This window comes from Bubalus kerabau, chromosome 20, assembly GCF_029407905.1.
Source record: "Bubalus kerabau isolate K-KA32 ecotype Philippines breed swamp buffalo chromosome 20, PCC_UOA_SB_1v2, whole genome shotgun sequence".
In the NCBI taxonomy this organism is placed as follows: domain Eukaryota; kingdom Metazoa; phylum Chordata; class Mammalia; order Artiodactyla; family Bovidae; genus Bubalus; species Bubalus kerabau.
This window is the reverse complement of record NC_073643.1, coordinates 7,461,574-7,480,522: the sequence shown is the minus strand read 5'-3', so window position 1 is coordinate 7,480,522 and position 18,949 is coordinate 7,461,574.

Sequence of the window (18,949 nt, the reverse complement as noted above, 5' to 3'; positions counted from 1 at the left end):
TTATTATTAATAGGTCCTTGTTATATTGCTTATATGTCTCATTTGGTAATTGTTTTTGATATTGTGTAAGCACATTTATAACATGTATTTGGAGAGAGCTTGGTGTTCTACTCTTCAGTGCTTACTATTGGTGCTTTTATATCAAAGCTTTTTTTTTGTATTGAGTTATTTTGATCACCTCCTGGGATGAATGGTGAAAGCATTAAGTCCAATGATAACTGGTTGTATGTGTGATATAAGAAGAAAAGGCACCGTGACCTCCCTGACCCAGCCAGCATCACAGGGGACTTTAGTGCCCTCCTGTTGGTCATAGATGACTGTGTAGATCAGTATCAGCCCCGGCTACTCAGCGATTGTGATAGCTCATGACAAACGAGACCACTGCATGACCATGTCTGAATGCTGACCAAACGTGACCACTGTCCAAACTACAATGACTGAGCATCTCCATACCGTGGCTAATATGAATGACCCCTGCTTTTCAAAAAACTTAATTTTACTGGAGTCGAGTGCATTTACAATGTTATGTTAGTTTCAGGTGTACAGCAGAGTGATTCAGTCATACATATGCATTTATCTGGGGCTTCCCCGGTGGCGCTAGTGATAAAGGATCCACCTGCCGATGCAGGAGACGCAAGACACACGGGTTCAATCCCTGGATGGGTAAGATCCCTGGAGAAGAGAATGGCAGCCCACTCCAGTATTCTTGCCTAGAAAATTCCATGAGCAGAGGCGTGTCATGGGCTACAGTCCAGGGGCCACAAAAAGTCAGACACGACTGAGCAACTGAGCACATATGCATATATCTCTTCTTTTTCAGATTCTTTTTCCATAAAGGTCATCACAGAATACTGAGTAGAGTTCCCTGTGCTATGCAGTAGGTCCTTATTGATTATCTATCTTAAATGTAGCAGTGTGTGTGTCAGGGACAGCTTTAGCCTTTGTCTAGTCTTCCCTCCTTCTAGATAAGATGGATTAAGATGCCCAAGCTTAGCATTACCTCTGCTTTCTGAGAGCATTAATTCCAAGCAAAGCCCTGTATCCCCAGATCACTAACACAAGTTCAAATCCTATCACAACCCCTTTCGGATACTCCTTTACTAAGATACCTCAAGGCTTTCCAGGCTGGGCTCATCCTCATTGAAATGGGTAATAAACCCAACTTGTTCTGTTGTATTCCTGGTGCTCTGCAGCTGGAAGGTGTTGACTAGAATGGTCACACGATGGCTTCACTAACTGGCCTCCTGTGTCCACCTTTCTTGCCCAGTAACTGGAAGGTCCTTTCCCTCTGGGCTCTGGCTCAGTCACGTGAATCGTGCTGATCCATGTGACACTGGCAAACTCGATGCCAGCACAGGCTGGCAAGCGCACATGTTTCTGCTCTTTCAAACCCAGCTATTGCCAATAGATAGAGCTGGCATGATGGATGGTGAACCGTGTGGAGATTGGTCAGGCGGACCCAGCCTCAAACACAGGAGGCAGCCTAGCTCAGATCAGAACTGCACAGTCAACTCATCATCTTGGGTTTTTTTTTAATTAATTTTTATTGGCATACAGTTGCTTTACAATGTAGCGTTAGTTTCTGGTGATGGTGGTTTAGTCGCTCAGTCGTGTCTGACTCTTTGTGACTCCATGGGTTGTAGCCCACCAGGCTCCTCTGTTCATGGGATTCTCCAGGCAAGAATACTGGAGTGAGTCGCCATTTCCTTCTCCAGGGGATCTTCCCGACCCAGGGATTGAACCCAGGTCTCCTACATTGGCAGGCAGATTTTTTTTTACCATTGAGCCACCCGTTTCTACTATACAGCAGAGTGAATCAGCTATATGCATACTTATATGCCCTTGTGTTTGGATTTCCTTTCCATGTAGGTCACCACAGAGCACTGAGTGGAGTTCCCTGTGCTGCACACTAGGTTCTCACTAGTTAGCTATTTTACACATAGCAGTGTGTATGTGTCAGTCCCAGGCTCCCAATTCACCCCTCTCCTCCTCTTCCCCACTTGGTGTCCATACGTTTGTTCTCTATGTCTGTGTCTCAATTTCTGTTTTGCAAATAAAATCAACTTACACCATTTTTCTAGATTCCACATATATGTATTAATACACGATATTTGTTTTTCTCTTTCTGACCTACTTCATTCTGTATGACAGTCTCTAGGTCCATCCATGTCTCTATAAGTGATCCATTTCATTCTTGACTCATAATCTTGTAATGGTCAGGTGGAATTTATTTTGGGGATGCAAGGATGGTAACTTTGCCTTTTTTTTTTTTTTGAAAAAGATCAGAGCAAATGAGGGTTTCTGATAGTCTTTCTCCTCAGTCTATTTTTTAATGTTTGAAATCATGCTATGTCATTGCATAATTATTAGATGACATTCCATCCTCATTTTAGGTAAATGTTACAAGAAATTTCCTTCTGATTCTTAAGCTAATAAAGGTGGTTTTTAAACTACTATTTTATCATTACTGATATTAAATATTACTATTGCTATTACTCATCACATAGAAAAGCAGCATTGCACATGTCACTGTGACCAGAAAGGAAACTGGAACTGTCCAGACAGCATCTGTTTGCCCACACAGGGATGAGCCGGTGTGTCTGGAACAAGGGTAACGGTTTCTTATTGGAGCAGCCAGCTGGATAGAAGGTAATGTTCAGCCGAATATTTGCTTTCAGCCAGTCTGTTTGACCATATTGCAAAGGGTACATTTGCTATCAATGGTGGAAGATGACAGGAACCGCGGAGTAACTTTCCTGGGAACCAGGCAGAAGGCTTTGTATCCCAGCTTTGCAACTCACTTAGCTGTGTGATAGCTGAGCAAGTTCCTTCTCCTCTGAGAGCCTCCTTTCCTTTTTTAAAAGTGAGGCTGATGAATTTCCATCCAACAGGGATACTGGAAGGGTGATGTGAGATGTTAGGGCAATTGACCAAAGACACAGTCAGGAATAGATGCTGGGTTCCACTGTCCAGGTGGGGCTGCCTGGGAAGTCAGTCCCCAATAGTCCAACTGTATCTTTAGGTGACAGTTGGAGGCACTTACCGCAGTTGAAATATTTTCTAGTTACATCTTTTACGTCTTTGTTTGTACATTTATTTACGTTGTTGTTCTAGTCACTAAGTTGTATCCGACTCTTTTGCAGCCCCATGGACTGTAGCCCGTCAGGCTTCTCTGTCCATGGGATTTCCCAGGCAAGAATACTGGAGTGAGTTGCCATTTTCTTCCCCAGGGGATCTTTATGACCTAGGAATTGAATCTCCTACACATCTCTCCTGCGTTGCAGGCATATTCTTAACCACTGAGCCACCAAGGAAGCCCTAATCTATTTATAGATTCTTTTTTTTTTTTTTTTTGATCATTCATTCATGCAAACATTTGTTGGTTGTTGGTCAGGTTCTCTTGGAGCAGACACTGAGTTGGAGTTTGAGCAGCAAAGTATTTATTAGGGACCAATATTTATTGGATAGAGGGAGGAGTCACACGATGACATGGACAAACCGGGCAGTCGCTGGGGGGACTTGGAGCAGATGATGTGTGTTGGGGTTGTCCTGTGGGCACATTTGGTCAGAATGGCTGTGCCTCTGTCTCCTCGCCTTGCTCATTCATGGAATGAGGGCTGTCCTGGGAAGACCATGACCTCAGGCAAGAGAAGGCACAGCTGAAGCACTTTCTGAAGGTGTCAATGACTGAAGGCTGTGTGCAGAGGACAGCAGGTTGTTCCTTGCAGGGGGTCTGGGTGACACGTCCTTCTCTCCACTGCTGTTGGCTGCCATGGGCAGACCCTGCTCCCAGACATGGGCTTGCAATGCCAAATAGGAAAGACAAGTCCCCTCACCGAATTTAGCTTACAGCATAGGCAGCTTTTGAGAATTTTTAGTTGTCTCCGTATTTCAAGGAAACCATCTTCTTTAGATAGATTGCCCATGAAGCTGGAAGAAGAGTCTAATGTTCCTAGGAAGAAAGCAACAGAAATCTCTAATTATCGTAACACAGACTCTGGGCTACTGGAATCCTTTTCCATTAGTTTTCTGCTGATTTTAACAGTTCCACGAATACTGATTTTCTGTCTTGTGCCAGGCACAGTGTCAGGTGTTAGGGGTCCAGTGGTGAACAGTATACAGTCTTGTAGGAGAGACAGACAGGTAAAGATAACCTCAACATAAAATAAGAAGTTATGGGGACTTACCTGGTGGTCCAGTGGTCAAGAATCTGCTTTCTAATGAACAGGACACGAGTTTGATCCCTGGTCCGAGAACTAAGATTCCACCAGCCTCAGGGCAGCTAAGCCCATGTGCCATAACTATAGCGCTCAGTGAAAGATTCCACATGATGCCACTAAGACCCAATGCAGCCAAATAAGTAAATATTTTTAGAAAATAGTAATAAATTAAAAAAACAAGAAGTTATAAGGTAGTGACGTGAGGACACTGCTAAAGATATTCAGAAGTAAGACAACTTCCTCCAGCCAGGTGGAGGGGCAAGTGTGTGTCAGGAGAAGCTTCTCCGAGGATGAAATACTTGAGCTGAGACTAGAAGAAAGAATATGAGTCAGCCAGATAAATAAGTTCTTGGCTCTTAAGTAATTTCCCTCTATTTCATGGAAAAAGAGGACACATTAGGAGTCTTAAACACTTATAGAAAGTAATCATGCCAAGAGAATCAGGGATATTTAATGGGACAAATGAACTTTGATGGTCTCTCTCAAGAAGGTTTCCTTCATTTTAAGCTTTGAAAGCTTAAGATTTTCCTGGGGGGCCAGAAAACCGAACATTGGATGATGCTGGTTCTTTGTAACTGATTTCACTCTTTGTGTTAACGGCCATCACGCCTCTAAGAGGCCGTCTAAAAAAGAGAAAATCTGTGCGTTCCTAAATGTTGTGTGATGCAGTCATTTAGTTTAATTTGAGTTCTCTCTAGGTTCTCCTGACTGATAGCTCTGTGGAATCCTGAAAGGGGCTGGAGGGAGTCATTAATACGTGCACATGTGTGAGCCTCAAGCTCACACCTCCAGGCTCCCCCTGAGCCCACAATCTTCTTCAATCCCTTGACTCTTGGGTCACACATATTAGGATTCTGAAAATTGGGGGTTTTAATAGAATCATGTTAGATAGAGGCCATGTTTTTCCTTTTATAATTTAGAAATGCCCTTCAAGACCTATGAGCTGAGGCTTCTTTATTAATGTAAAAGCTGGAAATCGTCTAAGGCAAAAGTCTGTTTGCAAACCTGGTGGTACCAGACTGCCACTTGGCTTCTCTGAAATTTCCCCATTGTTGGTGGGGTTTCCACTCCGAAGGCTCCACCATGGGGGAAGAGTAGATATGTGGTTGGGGTTGAGATGCCAGGCTGTCAGGGCTAGGAATAATCTCACCATGTACTGAATGTGCACCCTGAAACCAGCTGAGTTCACCTTTGCTCCGAGACTCCGGAGAAAATAGACCCCCACCCTTATTTCTCATGGGTTGGAAGGGGGTCCCCAACTCCTGGGCCACAAACCGGTGCTGTTTTGTGGCCTGCTTGGAACCGGACCGCACAGCAGGACATGAGTGGAGGGCATATGAGTGAAGCTTCATCTGTATTGACAGCTGCTCCCCATCGCTGGCATTACCAGCCAGGCTCCACCTCCTGTCAGATCAGGAGCAGCATTAGATTCTCACAGGAGCCCGAACCCGACTAAACAGTGTGTGAAGGGATCTAGGTTGCATGCTCCTTATAGGAATCGAATGCCTGATGATTTGAGGTGGAGCTGAAGGGCTGATGTTGGCATGGGGAGTGGCTGCAAATACAGATTATGATTAACATAATAAATGCCATGCCTTTGGATCATCCCCAAACCACCCCCTCCCACCATCCATGGAAATATTCTTCCACCAAACTGGTCCCTGGTGCTAAAAAGACTGGGGACTGCTGGTTCAGGAAGTCCGTGTTCTCCCCACGATTTCTACCATTTCCAACAGCTTTGTGTTTCTCCTGGTCATCTCTGATTTTGATCTCTAGCTTTTACCGAATCTTTATTCTCTGCTTATATTCTTTTTCTATATCAGTATCCACCCAAATGAGAGTTGATGGCTCTTTCTCTTTGAGTGTCTTTCTCTCTGTTATTTCCCTAGATATCCCCCATATGAACTGTGCGATTGCTTTAAGCAGAGATTTGTCATGGGATAGACAACACCAATAATACTGGATTTCTGTATTCTTGAATAAGACGCCTAATCATTTCTGCTGCTTGAGCTTCAGATATTCTACCACAGTGTAAGGTGCTTCTTTCTCTCTCATCAGGTTCAGATCTCTTTTCTTTCTCTTCTGCTAATCTGCTTTTGCCACTCAAGATTATATATTGCATGGTAGTGGTTTAGTCACTTAGTCGTGTCCGATTCTTGTGACCCCATGGACTGTAGTCCACCAGGCTCCTCTGTCTATGGAATTTTCCAGGCAGGAATACTGGAGTGGATTTCCATTTCCTTCTCCAAGGGATCTTCCCAACCCAGGAATCAAACCCAGGTCTCCGGCATTGCAGGCATCCACAGGCAGATTCTTTATGGACTGAGCTATGAGGAAAGCCCCATATATTGCATATGGGGCCGAAAAACACACAGAGGCTGTGTAACTTGGCTAAGATCACATGATTAGTAAGAGAAGAGCTACAGGGCAAACCTAGGTACGCTATGCAAACCCAAATGAGTACAAAAATCACCTGGGAATCTTACCGCAACGCAGATTCAGAGTCTGCTGCTTTGGGTGAGGGACTGGAGAGCTTGCATCTCTGACAAGCTCCCAGGTCACACCCATACCACACCATGGTCCATACTCTCAGTAACATAACCTAGAGAGTGCTACTTATGTTTCTGTTTTTCCTATTCAAACCAGCGAGGCTTTGACTTGTGGTTCAGTGTCTCACACAATCTGTGAATTTTTCTTCTTGAGCCAAATGGGCTGGGGGCGAGGGGGCCCTTCCCTTCAAAGATCCAGGACTCCTACCAGGTCAGAGATTCCACCTCACATTAATGAAATTAATTGAAAAGCTACCATTACTCAGATTTAAGAAATAAGGTTCCCTTCAGAACGGGTAGGAAAGATTGATGTAGGCAAGGTGATTTAGTGTTGAAAGGTAGGATGCTTGATGTTGAATGGTGACAGTGGATGTTTTAAATTCTGCCCTTCTGTCCCTTCTGTAGTCAACTTGGTGAGAAATCGACTTTGCCCATCCTTAAGCTTCTGTGAAATGCAAACTGCTAGGGGAGCTTGAAAGAGCTTCCAACAGTTACACATCATTCCACAGATGTTCTCTTACTGAAGGCAGTTTCTTCCATGATGCTTTTTATTTTTTTAATTTTTTAAAAAAATTGCTGTTCTTCATTTTGATGTTCAAATTTGCAGAGACCCTGTGACTGAAGCCAAGGATGATTAGTGCCTGGGAAAGCCACTTGTCACTGAAGCCTGCTGCTGCTGGGGAAGAGGGCAGTGGCAGAGTCGGGCAGGGTGGGTGTGGGTGTTTCCCTAGCCATGGCAACGCTCTCTTTGCAGGAATGGCCAGAGTTGTGATTGCCTCATGAAAGCAACGAGTATTGAGTGCGTCATACACTACCGTGGAATACTTAATTACAGAGGAAAGTTATGGGTTCCAGTTGACAGAACCATCTAATCAATATGGCTTACTCCAGACTCTAATTTACTTGTCTTACAACTCATTAAATTTGAAATATTATTGATTTTCAAGTAGATGGCTTAGAGGATAAATAAGTATGTTTTATCTTGGGGACCTTCATTTGAGTTTGATCCGTGGACCTGCAGGAGAGAAAACTTAAACGCCTTCATTAGGCAGTATCTGTAAAATCATCACCTCAGACATACTCCACTGATGCAGGTAATTTGCCAGGACCCCATATTTCCCAACAGCTGGTGGGGGATGAGGTACTTCCCTGTTACTGAGGGGGTCCCTTGACAGCAGGGCCCAGTGCATTGTATGTCTTGGAGACACCCTTCTTAGGAGCATGGACGTCTCTGAAATGTAATTTCTCTGGATTCTACAAATCAAAGGATGCTATGAATTTTCTTTTTCTTTTGCACTAGAAACCATCTTCTTGCTTTTCAGCAACCTATTTTGCCTTTTAACCTCAACACTCTGGAGCAGATTCTGTTCCCACGGTAGACAAGCCGTCCTCCAATGAAAAGTCTCAGAGGCAGGCTTCTGCATACCCTGGACTATTTTTTTTAAAAACATTTATTTATTTCGCCGCTCCAGGTCTTGGCTGATGCACACACGATGCTCGGTCTTCATTGTGGCGTGCTGGATGGTTTAGCTGTGGCACGAAACTCTTAACTGTGGCATGTGGGATCTAGTTCCCTGACCAGGGATTGAACCCTGGCCCCCTGCACTGGGAGGGAGAAGTCTTAGCTCCCGGACCACCAGGGAGTCACTGCCTGGAATCTGACAAGCCCGCAGGCACTGTTTACCGGTGCGCTTTGTCCACATGCTGCGGGTGACGGGTGGGTTGGTGTGAAGGCAGGGACCGTCAAATGAGTCTTTCGTCCGCTGAATTTCACTCTCTGGGGTGGCCTTTTTAAAAGTAGCTGTTTGAATAGATGCCTATTGACATGACTAAAAAATTTAACATTATAAAAAGGCACCCAGTGAAAAATATTCAGCCCCCGTTTTGTTTTCATATTTGCCCCCCTCCCCTCCCAACAGGAAACTACTGGTTTTAGTTTCTCTTGTTTCCTTCTGGAGTTTCCTTATGTGTATGGAAGCAAGAACAAATACAGATTCTTATTTTTTCCCTACTACTATGCTGCTGCTGCTGCTGCAAAGTTGCTTCAGTTGTGTCCCACTCTGTGCGACCCCGTAGACGGCAGCCCACCAGGCTCCCCTGTCTCTGGGATTCTCCAGGCAAGAACACTGAAGTGGGTTGCCATTTCCATCTCCAATGCATGAAGGTGAAAAGTGAAAGTGAAGTAGCTCAGTTCTGTCTGACTCTTCGAGACCCCATGGACTGCAGCCTACCAGGCTCCTCTGTCCATGGGATTTTCCAGGCAAGAGTACTGGAGTGGGGTGCCATCGCCTTCTCCGCCCTACTACTATAAAAGGTATCATATTATATACACTGTTATGAATCTTTTTTAACTTACTGGCTTATTGGGGGGATTCTTCATATCAACACATAAAAAAAATATCCCATTAAAAAAAGAGCTGGGCAGCTTTCCATCCTGTGTATATACCATAATTTATCTAATCAGTCTGCTAGAAATGGACCTTTGGATCCTTTCAAATATTTTGCTATTACAAATGCTACAATCCTGCTCACAGGTACACAAGTGCAAAACAACTTCGTAAGTAGCTTTGCAATTGTGTAAGTATTCATGCGGACTCCCCACTGGTTCAGTGGATAAAGAATCTGCCTGCAATGCAGGAGACACAGGAGATGCAGGTTCAGTTCCTGAGTTGGGAAGATCCTCTGGAGGAGGAAAATGACAACTCACTCCAGTATTCTTGCCTGAAAAATTCCATGAATGCGACTAAGCATGCGCACACACACGTTGGATAAATTCTCCAAGGTGGAGAGCTGGGTCAAGGAATTCATGACAGCTTTGCCAGGTTGCCTTCCCTGGTATTATTGCCTGTTTGTCCTTCCACCAGCAATGAATGGGATCTGCAACTGGCAGTTTTCATACCCTTGGCAAGCGCTTACATTTCCAGGTGAAAAACTATAGCCAGGGTTTCAAATAACAGAAAGAGGGTCCAGTTAACTTGAGGCAGGAAAGTCTATTGGAATTGATTGCAAAACTGGAGCACAGGCTTTGGGAAGATGAGAGAGGTGAAACACCACCCCGTCCAGCAAAGACTTGCCCTGGGGACAGTCTCATGAGGTCTGTCACCACCGGGCACCTCTGCGAAGTCAGGGCCCCCAACCCCCAGCTTTGCTCTACCAGTACCACACACTGGCTCTAATTAAGCTTCTTTTGGGCTTCCCAGGTATGAGTAATAGTACAGAACCCTTCTGCCAATGCAGGAGACAGATGTTAGAGACCCCTGCTCGATCCCTGGGTTGGGAAGATCTCCTGAAGGAGGGCATGGCAACCCACTCCAGTGTTCTTGCCTGGAGAATCCCATGGATGGAGGAGCCTGGTGGGTTACAGTCCATAGGGTTGTAAAGAACCGGACAAGACTGAAGTGACAGCCTGTACACACTGGGGTACGGTAGCCTGGGGAGGTGGGGAAACAAAGGGAGCCCTGCCAACCTCTCTTTGCCTCTGGACAAGAAGCTATTCAGATGCTAGGCAGTCAAAACAACATCCACTCTAAGGACACACCTACCTCTCTGTATTCCAAAGGAAGCAGTGCATCCAAAGGTATTTTCTTGGATTATTCAGGTTTTAGGATCTGTGTTTAAGAGCTCTCCCAGCTTTGGGATCTAAATTGAACCTAGCATCTGCCACTGCTTGCGGGAGGGGGTTCATGCATCATTTTAGAGCACAGTCAGTAAGTCTCCTTCATTTACTGATCAGCTCACTGAGGAGGCACACACCTGGCCAAGGACTTGGAGTCAGGAACTCTTCCATCTAATGCTGCGTTAGCTCTTCTGATGGGTGACTTAGCCTTGGGCGAGCCATTCTTTTGAAGCCTGCTTTCTCATCCACAAAGCAGGGATAATAATACTGCCCTACTTTCCAGGTTGTTGCCGGGGCTCATTAATTGATAGCTGTAAAGAACTCTGAAAGTATCAGTCCTTGAGACCCCTGGCCTGCTGTACCTTTATCCCCTTCAGCACTGCAGCCGTGCAGTTTGGGAACAGATGACGGACTGGGAGACAGACATGACTTGTTTGACATATTAAGAGACAGTGAGACTGAGCCAATGCGAAAGGAAGTTCGTTAGCAGTTAGCAGACTCTGTGAAGGTTTCTGCAGCACCACGGCTTCAGCTCCAGCCATCAGGATCCCCAAAGGGCAGATGCCCAAGTCCTAATTGCTTTCCCTGGTTGTCATCCTCAGATGTAAATAAATTAGCAGCCGAGTCCTCGACACGGATGGTCTGAATGGCTCACCCCAAGCAGCTGTTACAGACTCTGATATTAATCACAGGGTCCCCTCATGGCATTGCCCTTAACATTGAAATGCCTGCTCTGCTCCTAGAAGGGTGCATTTGTGCCCCTGATGACAAGGGAGAAGGTTGGATCCTTATCATGAATATCATCACCACAACAACATTTTTATATGCATTGGGATTCACAGAGCATCCTTACATCTGGGAACTCCGTGGAGTCTTGGCAGTATTTTGAGCTGGGCAAACATGATGATCTCTATTAATGATAGAAAAACCTGAATTTGGAGAGGGTCCTAGACCTAAGATTATACAGCAGGGAAATGAAATCTTCTGCCTGGCCAGCCCAGCACTCTCTATGTTACATTACTCTGTGTCCTTAAATGATAAATAACCGTCTCTGGTTCTCCACTTTGATAGTGAATTGAAACAACTCAAAAATACACTCTGCCCTTCCATCCTTGATGAAACGCTCCCTACACGCAGCATACTGTGCTGGGTGAGGGCAGGTAGGATAACATCTCATCCTCACTTTGCTCTACTGGGCAGGCATCTTTGTCCTCCTCATGAGATGAAACAAACCGAGGTCCAGAGAAGTTAATAACTTGCCCAAGGACACAGAGAAGGTCTAGGCACTCCACTGCCAAACACCGAGAGCCCAGTGACAGACCTGCTCGGAGCAGAGGGCTGGCTTTTCACGGGTGGAATAGAGAAAAGGAGATGCTGCCTCTGGCCTCTTGCATCACGGGCGGTTCCACTCCAGTTTACCTCATGCATCAACCGAGAATTTGTTTCTCTCATTGCAGTGGGAGAGCTGTGAGCTCCAGGTTGGGGAGGCGGCCGGGGAGGGGTGGAAAGTTTTGCAGGTGTTTGGTGGGTCACACAGGGTGTGGGCACTCAGTTGCTTGTCTGGGTCCTGCTGATTGCTGTCTGAAGTGTCCCCTCCCACCTCCTGTGCTGGAAGGCAGGCACACCTGGGACCTGGACTCACATCCTCATGGCATCACCTGGGATTTTATTGTGATAAGATAGCTGTGACCAGACAGCTCAGAACCTGCTTTCTGTCCACTTCTGCCCACGGAATCTACATTCACCCACGTCTTCTGTCTTCTGTCTGTGCTTTCTGCCCCCGGGCTCCGCTGGGGTTGCAACCGTGGCTGAGGGCACCCAGCCGGCCCACATACCTAGGACAGGGAGCAGGGGCAGGTTTCTCCCTCCCTCGAAGAGGAAAAGTTAAAATTTTACATAACCTCCTGCTCTTTCTGCCTCTGTAACTCAGCTTGCTCCCTGGCAAAGTCTGGATCATGTAGGTCACGTAGTCTCCAAAGGCGGGGACTTACTCTACTAGGAACTGGAGCTTATCTCACTCACCCTTGCCCTGCTCTTTGCAACTGCCCAACCCCTGCAAACCTGCTTAATCATGCCTTTTTGTGTAAAGATCAGGCACCCCCCTCCCCATCTTGAGTGCTGTTCCCGTGTGTGTGAAACCCCTTAGTTTAAACCAGCCTATTAACAGTTAGTGTTACCCACTATAGTCTGTCTATACAAACTCTGTAACCCCTTTGTTCGGGGCTCAGAGCTTGGAGTGTTAACTCCTCTGGGCCCGCCGGCATAATAAATCTGAGTTCTCCAACTCTCTGAGTGTGGTGCTTGGTTTCTCGATTACTGGTTTCTGCAACGCCCTTCCCATGGGAGCTCCTCTGGAAGGATTCTCCAGAAATTCTGTGTACTCGAGCCCTGCTGTCCGCAGCCAATTAGAAACCTTTTATTTTTTTTTGCTTCTATCTCTTTTCCCATACAAGCCTCCTCTGTTCCTGGGGATCACCTTAGAAAGAAACCGCCTGCACCCACCTTCCTGTCTTAGGTTATATCTTTGGGAAGAACCCATACTAGGAAAATCTATTCCCTTTCTAACAGCCTTGAGGGCATTATTCACCTATTTTTTTTCTTCCAAAATCATCCCTTGATGTCAAGGAGCCTTCATCAAGGTCCTCTCAGCTTTGTCCACCTTGGTCTCCCTGTGTACGCAGCAAGGCTAAGAAGACTGCCTACCTCCTCAGTTGTAAGAGTTAGTAATTGTGGGAGAGCCAGGTGTGTAACAATCAGTGTTCAGTGAAATAGAGCCGGATTGTTGAATCCTCCTGGTCACCAGGTGGGTTTATTGACATCTCCCTCTGAATTCTTTTGATCCCTCCGGGACACTCTCTCGTGGGAGAACCGTGCATGTCCCTGGCCTCTCTCCCAAGGCTTCATCCTTCTTGTGCGTGCTAAGTTGCTTCAGTCGTGTCCGACTCTTTGAGACTCTATAGACTGTAGCTCACCAGGCTCCTGTCCATGGAATTCTCTAGGCAAGAATACTGGAGTGGGTTGCCATGCTCTCCTCCAGGGGACCTTCCCAAGCCAGGGATGGAGCCTGGGTCTCTTACATCGCCTGCATTAACGGGTGGTTCTTTACCACTAGTGCTACCTGGGAAGCCCACGTATGTTCTTCTTAGAAGCTTAAAAGGAGTCATTCCTCCTGAATCATCCGCTAGTGAACCATCACATTCAGACGAGGTCATCAGAGAGGGTCCCTGATAAGAGTCAGAAGAACTTTGGGAAGCAAACTGGTTCAGCCTCCTCAATGGACGGGGAAAGCGTGGCCCCCAAGCTCAGCAGATGTTCACTGAAGACTGTCCCCTGGAAACTGACACAGCAGGATGAGGGCTTTCAGGAGGCAGGAAGAGGAGCTCAGTGAAAGCAGCTTTTCTTGGAGAGAGTCATGGGGTTGAATGGCGGAAGCTTTATCCAGCAGTTTTGGTGAAAATCAGATGCTCCTTCTAGGAGGCTCTTCTTGGCGGTGGGACTGTCAGTCCAGCCATGGCTTTTCCTGGAAACGATTTGGGGCCTGCTGGGGAGCAGGGTGGGGGCCTCCCTATGGCACCTGGGTAGGGGATCATCCTGGCTTGTCCTTCTTTCCCTTTAACTCTATGTGTCCCTATATCCTCAACATCAAGTCAGTGAGGATGAGCATGCCCAGCAGAGAAGGGTTGTGGGGGTGACCATTGCTGGACAAAGAGAGGAGGGAGGTCTGCAGAAGACTGCAGGCATCTCCTCAGGGCTGGTGGGGGAGCTGGCTGCTTCACTTGGAAGACCTTCCGGAGGTGGAGATGCATACTCAGCCTGTGCACCTTTTCATCCCCGTCTCTGATGTGTCAGGTGGCAAAACTTTCCCTACTGGCAACAAACACGCTTTGTCTTGTTACACCCACCGTTGATCTCAATGGCTGGCATTTTCAAAGAGGAAGCTTGTTAAACTAAGCTGTTATGCTTGTGGTTTCAGAGGTTGGCAATGGTAGACAGTTCTAGGGAAGGAAGATGTGCGCATGAATGGATAGAAAAGCATTTCTACTAACAGCATATACACTTCTAGAAAAAAAAAAAAGTCCCCACTAGCACTAAGTCTCTCTGAGTACATTCTGCAATAGCAAACTCCTGGTCTTGCCAGTGCTCTGGCTGGCAATGGAAGGTTTGAAATGATTTCATTGCCTGGGAGAAGGGGGTTTGGTGCGGGTTCTTGGCTCATCTCCATGGTGTATTTGGGACCCCCAGATGTGGTCTAATTTCACCCTATTCCCCACAATTTTGGGGTAAGTCAAGTCAATTATGGTCCTATTTCCCATCTACACCTGCATACTCAGCTTGGATAACCGAAGATGGGAATCCAAGTGTAAAAGAAAAGTTAAAAGTAGTAATAATGAGGATAATACTAGCTATGCTGAAGCTGAAGCTACAATACTTTGGCCACCTGATGCGAAGATCTGACTCACTGAAAAAGACCCCGATGCTGAGAAGGATTGAGGGTGAGAGGAGAAGGGGACGACAGAGGATGAGATGGTTGACAGCATCACTGACTCAATGGACATGAGTTTGAGCAAACTCTGGGAGATGGTGGAGGACAGGGAAGCCTGGCATGCTGCAGTCCACGGGATCGCGAAGAGTCGGACAAGACCGAGTGAGCAACAACAATGACCAGGCATATGACATCCTCAGCTCGTATGGCTCTTACGCAGGCCAGGTGCCATGCTCACTTTCCAGGGGAGCTGCTCCTGTGCTTGTTAGCTCTCATACCCACATCCTGACCTTTCCTTCTCTTCCTTGGCTTTCAGGGAACTACATTTTCCAAGACCCTTAGTCAAAAGCCCTCCAGGTGGCTTTAGACAGTGGAAGGTACTGTTGTGAAACGATAAGTAGAATCCAGGTCTTCTGCCTCACCCTCTGCCCTACCTTAGGCAGCACCCTTGGCACAGCTGTGTCCCCTCGGGCCCCTTGGGATGCTTCCAGCTCCCAGCTCCGATCGGTCACATCCCTCCTCCCTGGCCCCTCCCCCTGCAGGGCACAGCCGCTTCTGGCTGCTGGGAATCTCTGCGTTGCCCTCAGCTCTTACAGCTTCTTGAACAACCATTTCTCTGCATTAATCCCCCTTCACCTACACCTCCCTCATCATTTGAATGGCCTAGACTAGTTTCTGATTTCCTGGCTGGCAGAAACTAGCAAACTTTTTCTATAAAGGGCCAGATAGTAACTATTTTAGGGCTTATAAGACAAGAGACAACAATCAAGGTACTTGTATGTAGGTATTTATGTAATAACAAAAAACAAATTTCTGCAGATGATTGCCATACAAAAGCAGGTGCTGGGTGGATTCAGCCAGAGACAAATAGGTTCCCAGCCTTGCAGTGTGGCGAGGAGATGGAAACGTATTTTAAGTGATGTGGAAAACCACTGAGCCATTCTCAGGAAGAGAGTGACAAGATGGGATAACTTTTAAGAAAATTACTCTGGGATCTCCCTGATGGTCCAGTAGTTAAGAATCTGCCTGCCGATGCAAGGGACATGGGTTCACTCTCTGGTCAGGGAACTGGATCCCACATGCTGCAGGCAGCTCAGCTTGTGCCCCACAGCTTCTGCACCCGCCCACCCTAAAGCCTGTGCTCAGCCCCCATAATGAGAAGCCCCTGCAATGAGAAGCCTGTGCACCACAGCTGGAGAGGAGCCCTTGCTCACCACAACCTGAGAAAGCCCAAGTGCATCAGTGAAGACCCAGAGCAGCCAAAAAATAAATTAAGAAAGAAAGAAAACACTCGGGCTGCTGTGCTGAGTATAAGAGCTGGGAGGGAGCAAGAAAAGACGGAGCAGGTGGTGGCCTGGGCAAGGGCGGAAGCTGTGGAAGAGAACAGCAGGTGGACGGAAGTGCTGGTCTCAGTTCTGAAGGCCAAGTTACTGCCCCGAAATGCCAATCTGATCACATCACAGAGAGAAGCCGGGCCAAAGCCACAGGTTGTCCACAGTCCAACTGGTGAGCTCCGCGGACTTAGTGACCATCTCTTTCCGACCCCTAAATGGGGACATTGCTAGAAAGCTCAGGAAACGAAGGCAGAAAGCCGTGTGCTTTGGTTTCTGTGTGGCATCTGGGAAAGGGGGAATGACCATTCGTTTGGATGGATTTGGGGATGGCAGGAGTTGGTCTCACTATCCGATGCCTTTCCTGTCACTTCATTCCAGATAGGGCCAGGGTCTGGGGGATTTTTATAGGACATTTAAATTAGAAGATGAATGCACGCTTATAGCACTCACAGTGACTGGAGAGGGTCATGGTCATTTCAAATTCCCACTTACAGCAGAAGTTCTTAACCTAAGGCACATGGAGAGAATGCAGTGATCTATTAACTTAGGTGAAAAAAACATTTATTTTCACTAACATAGAAATGAAGCTTTGCTCTTCTTTTGGTGATAAATGTAGGTCGGAAAACCACAGTAGAATTAACCGTTCCGCTAGATAGTACATTTTCATATCATCTAGATATTGTTGTAGACATCTTAAAATATTCATTACTTCCATAACTCTAAGTTCTCACACCCACCACTGGATCTTATTTAATGTTTAATAAAGATGAACAGCTGTTACTACTCTGTCACCAATTTGTTTTTTTAAAAAATATGTTGGTAATGGTATTTCAGCATAAGTGGCTTCTTCTGTAATCCTGTATATTTATTTTGTGCCCTTAAAAACATTCTTTGGAGAAGGGGTTGTAAGTTTCAGCAGCCTGCCCAAGCCAAAAGCAGAGCCCTGCCCACCCAGTCGGGACTTCTGCTCACAAGCAGCATGAATGGATGGTGCTGGTCCTGGTTTGGGGTCAGGTACAGAGCAGACTTCCTGAAGCTTCTCTTTTCTCCCGCACTTTTATACTTAACAGCGAGCCGCCGCCTGCCTTCCCGGGCTTCTCCACACTTCTAGAAGCACTTAGCTAATTGTGCTGAACTCGGGGCCAGACATCAGGGGGAAAGAAGCAGCCTGTCTGGTCCCTAATGGCAGTCACTTATTCCCTGAAGTAGGAAGATTGATGGCTTATGCACATGTTGATGCAGCTAATAATACTGCCAATGCTGTTTTCCGAAGCACATTCCAAAGCACGTAGCCATCCCCAGTCTTCCTTTTCAGTTTCTTTGCCTCAAATGGGGGTTAGAGCTCCTGGAGACAAAGCAAAGGTGATAGGAACCCTCATGCATCCTGTCCGTTTCCACAGCTCATCTGCTTTCTGGCCACTAATTTGCATTTCCTCTCATCCTCTGAATACCTTTCTCACATTTTCTTTTTGGGTCACACATATAATCTCCTTCCCTGCATGTTCTTTATATTTTATTTTTAATGGGCGTATAATTGCTTTACAATGTTGTGTTAGTTTCTTTTGTACAACAGTGTGAATCAGCTGTATGTATATATATATATATTTCATCCCTCTTGAGTCTCCATCTCCCTGCGTGTTCTGAAATGACCTTTTCTCCGACCCAAACCCCTTGAAATACCTTGTCCTTCTCAGGACCTCAGCAGTATTTGATGGGGTTGGAGAGAATGAAGACCTGGGGCTCTGAGGATTGAGTTGGGAGTGGGAACACAGGAGCTGTCGACTGTCAATCCCCCTGTGAGTTGTTCAGAGACCCTGCATCGAATCCAGGGCCCTGGGAATACCTTTTTAAAAATTAACATTTCTCCCATGAGGACTTCCCTGGTGGCTCAGATGGTAAAGCGTCTACCTACAATGCGGGAGACCCAGGTTCAGTCCCTGGGTTGGGAGGATCCTCTGGAGAAGGAAATGGCAACCCACTCCAGTACTCTTGCCTGGAAAATCCCATGGACAGAGGAGCATGGTAGTCTATAGTCCATGGGGTCGCAAAGAGTCAGACACAACTGAGCGACTTCATTTTCTCCCATGACATTGCCAATAACTCATTCCTGAGACTGCAACCAGTTTCCACCCCCACCTGAAAGCTCAGGAGTTGAAAGAACAGTTTCTACTGGGTTATCTTATGATTAAAAATGTTGAACTCTCAGGATTTCCCTGGTGGTCCAGCGGTCAAACTTCCCTTGTAACTCAGTTGGTAAAGAATCTGGCTGGAATGCAGGAGACCTGGGTTTGATTCTTGGGTCGAAAAGATCCCCTGGAGAAGGAAATGACAACTCACTCCAGTATTCTTGCCTGGAGAATCCCACGGACAGAGGAGCTACAGCCCATGGGGTCGCAAGAGTCAGACACAAGTGAGCAACTGAACCACCACCAGTGGTTAAGTGTCCTGGAGCCACTAAGCCCGCGTGCCACAGCTGCTGAGCCCCTCATGCTCTGGAGCCTGTGCAACACAACTCGAGTGTGTGTGCCAGAATGAAGACGCTGTGTGACACAACAAAGATCCTGCGTGCTGCAACTGAGACCAGATGCAGCCGAATACAAATACATTAAAAATAAATAAAGCGTTGAAATTTCCCACCATGGTTGCTGAGAGTGGAGTTGCCTTCCCTTTGCTCATCACTGACTTATTCCCTGCTTCTGCCTTCAGTACCTTCAGGATCTGCCCTCCCACCATGGATCAGAGAGTAC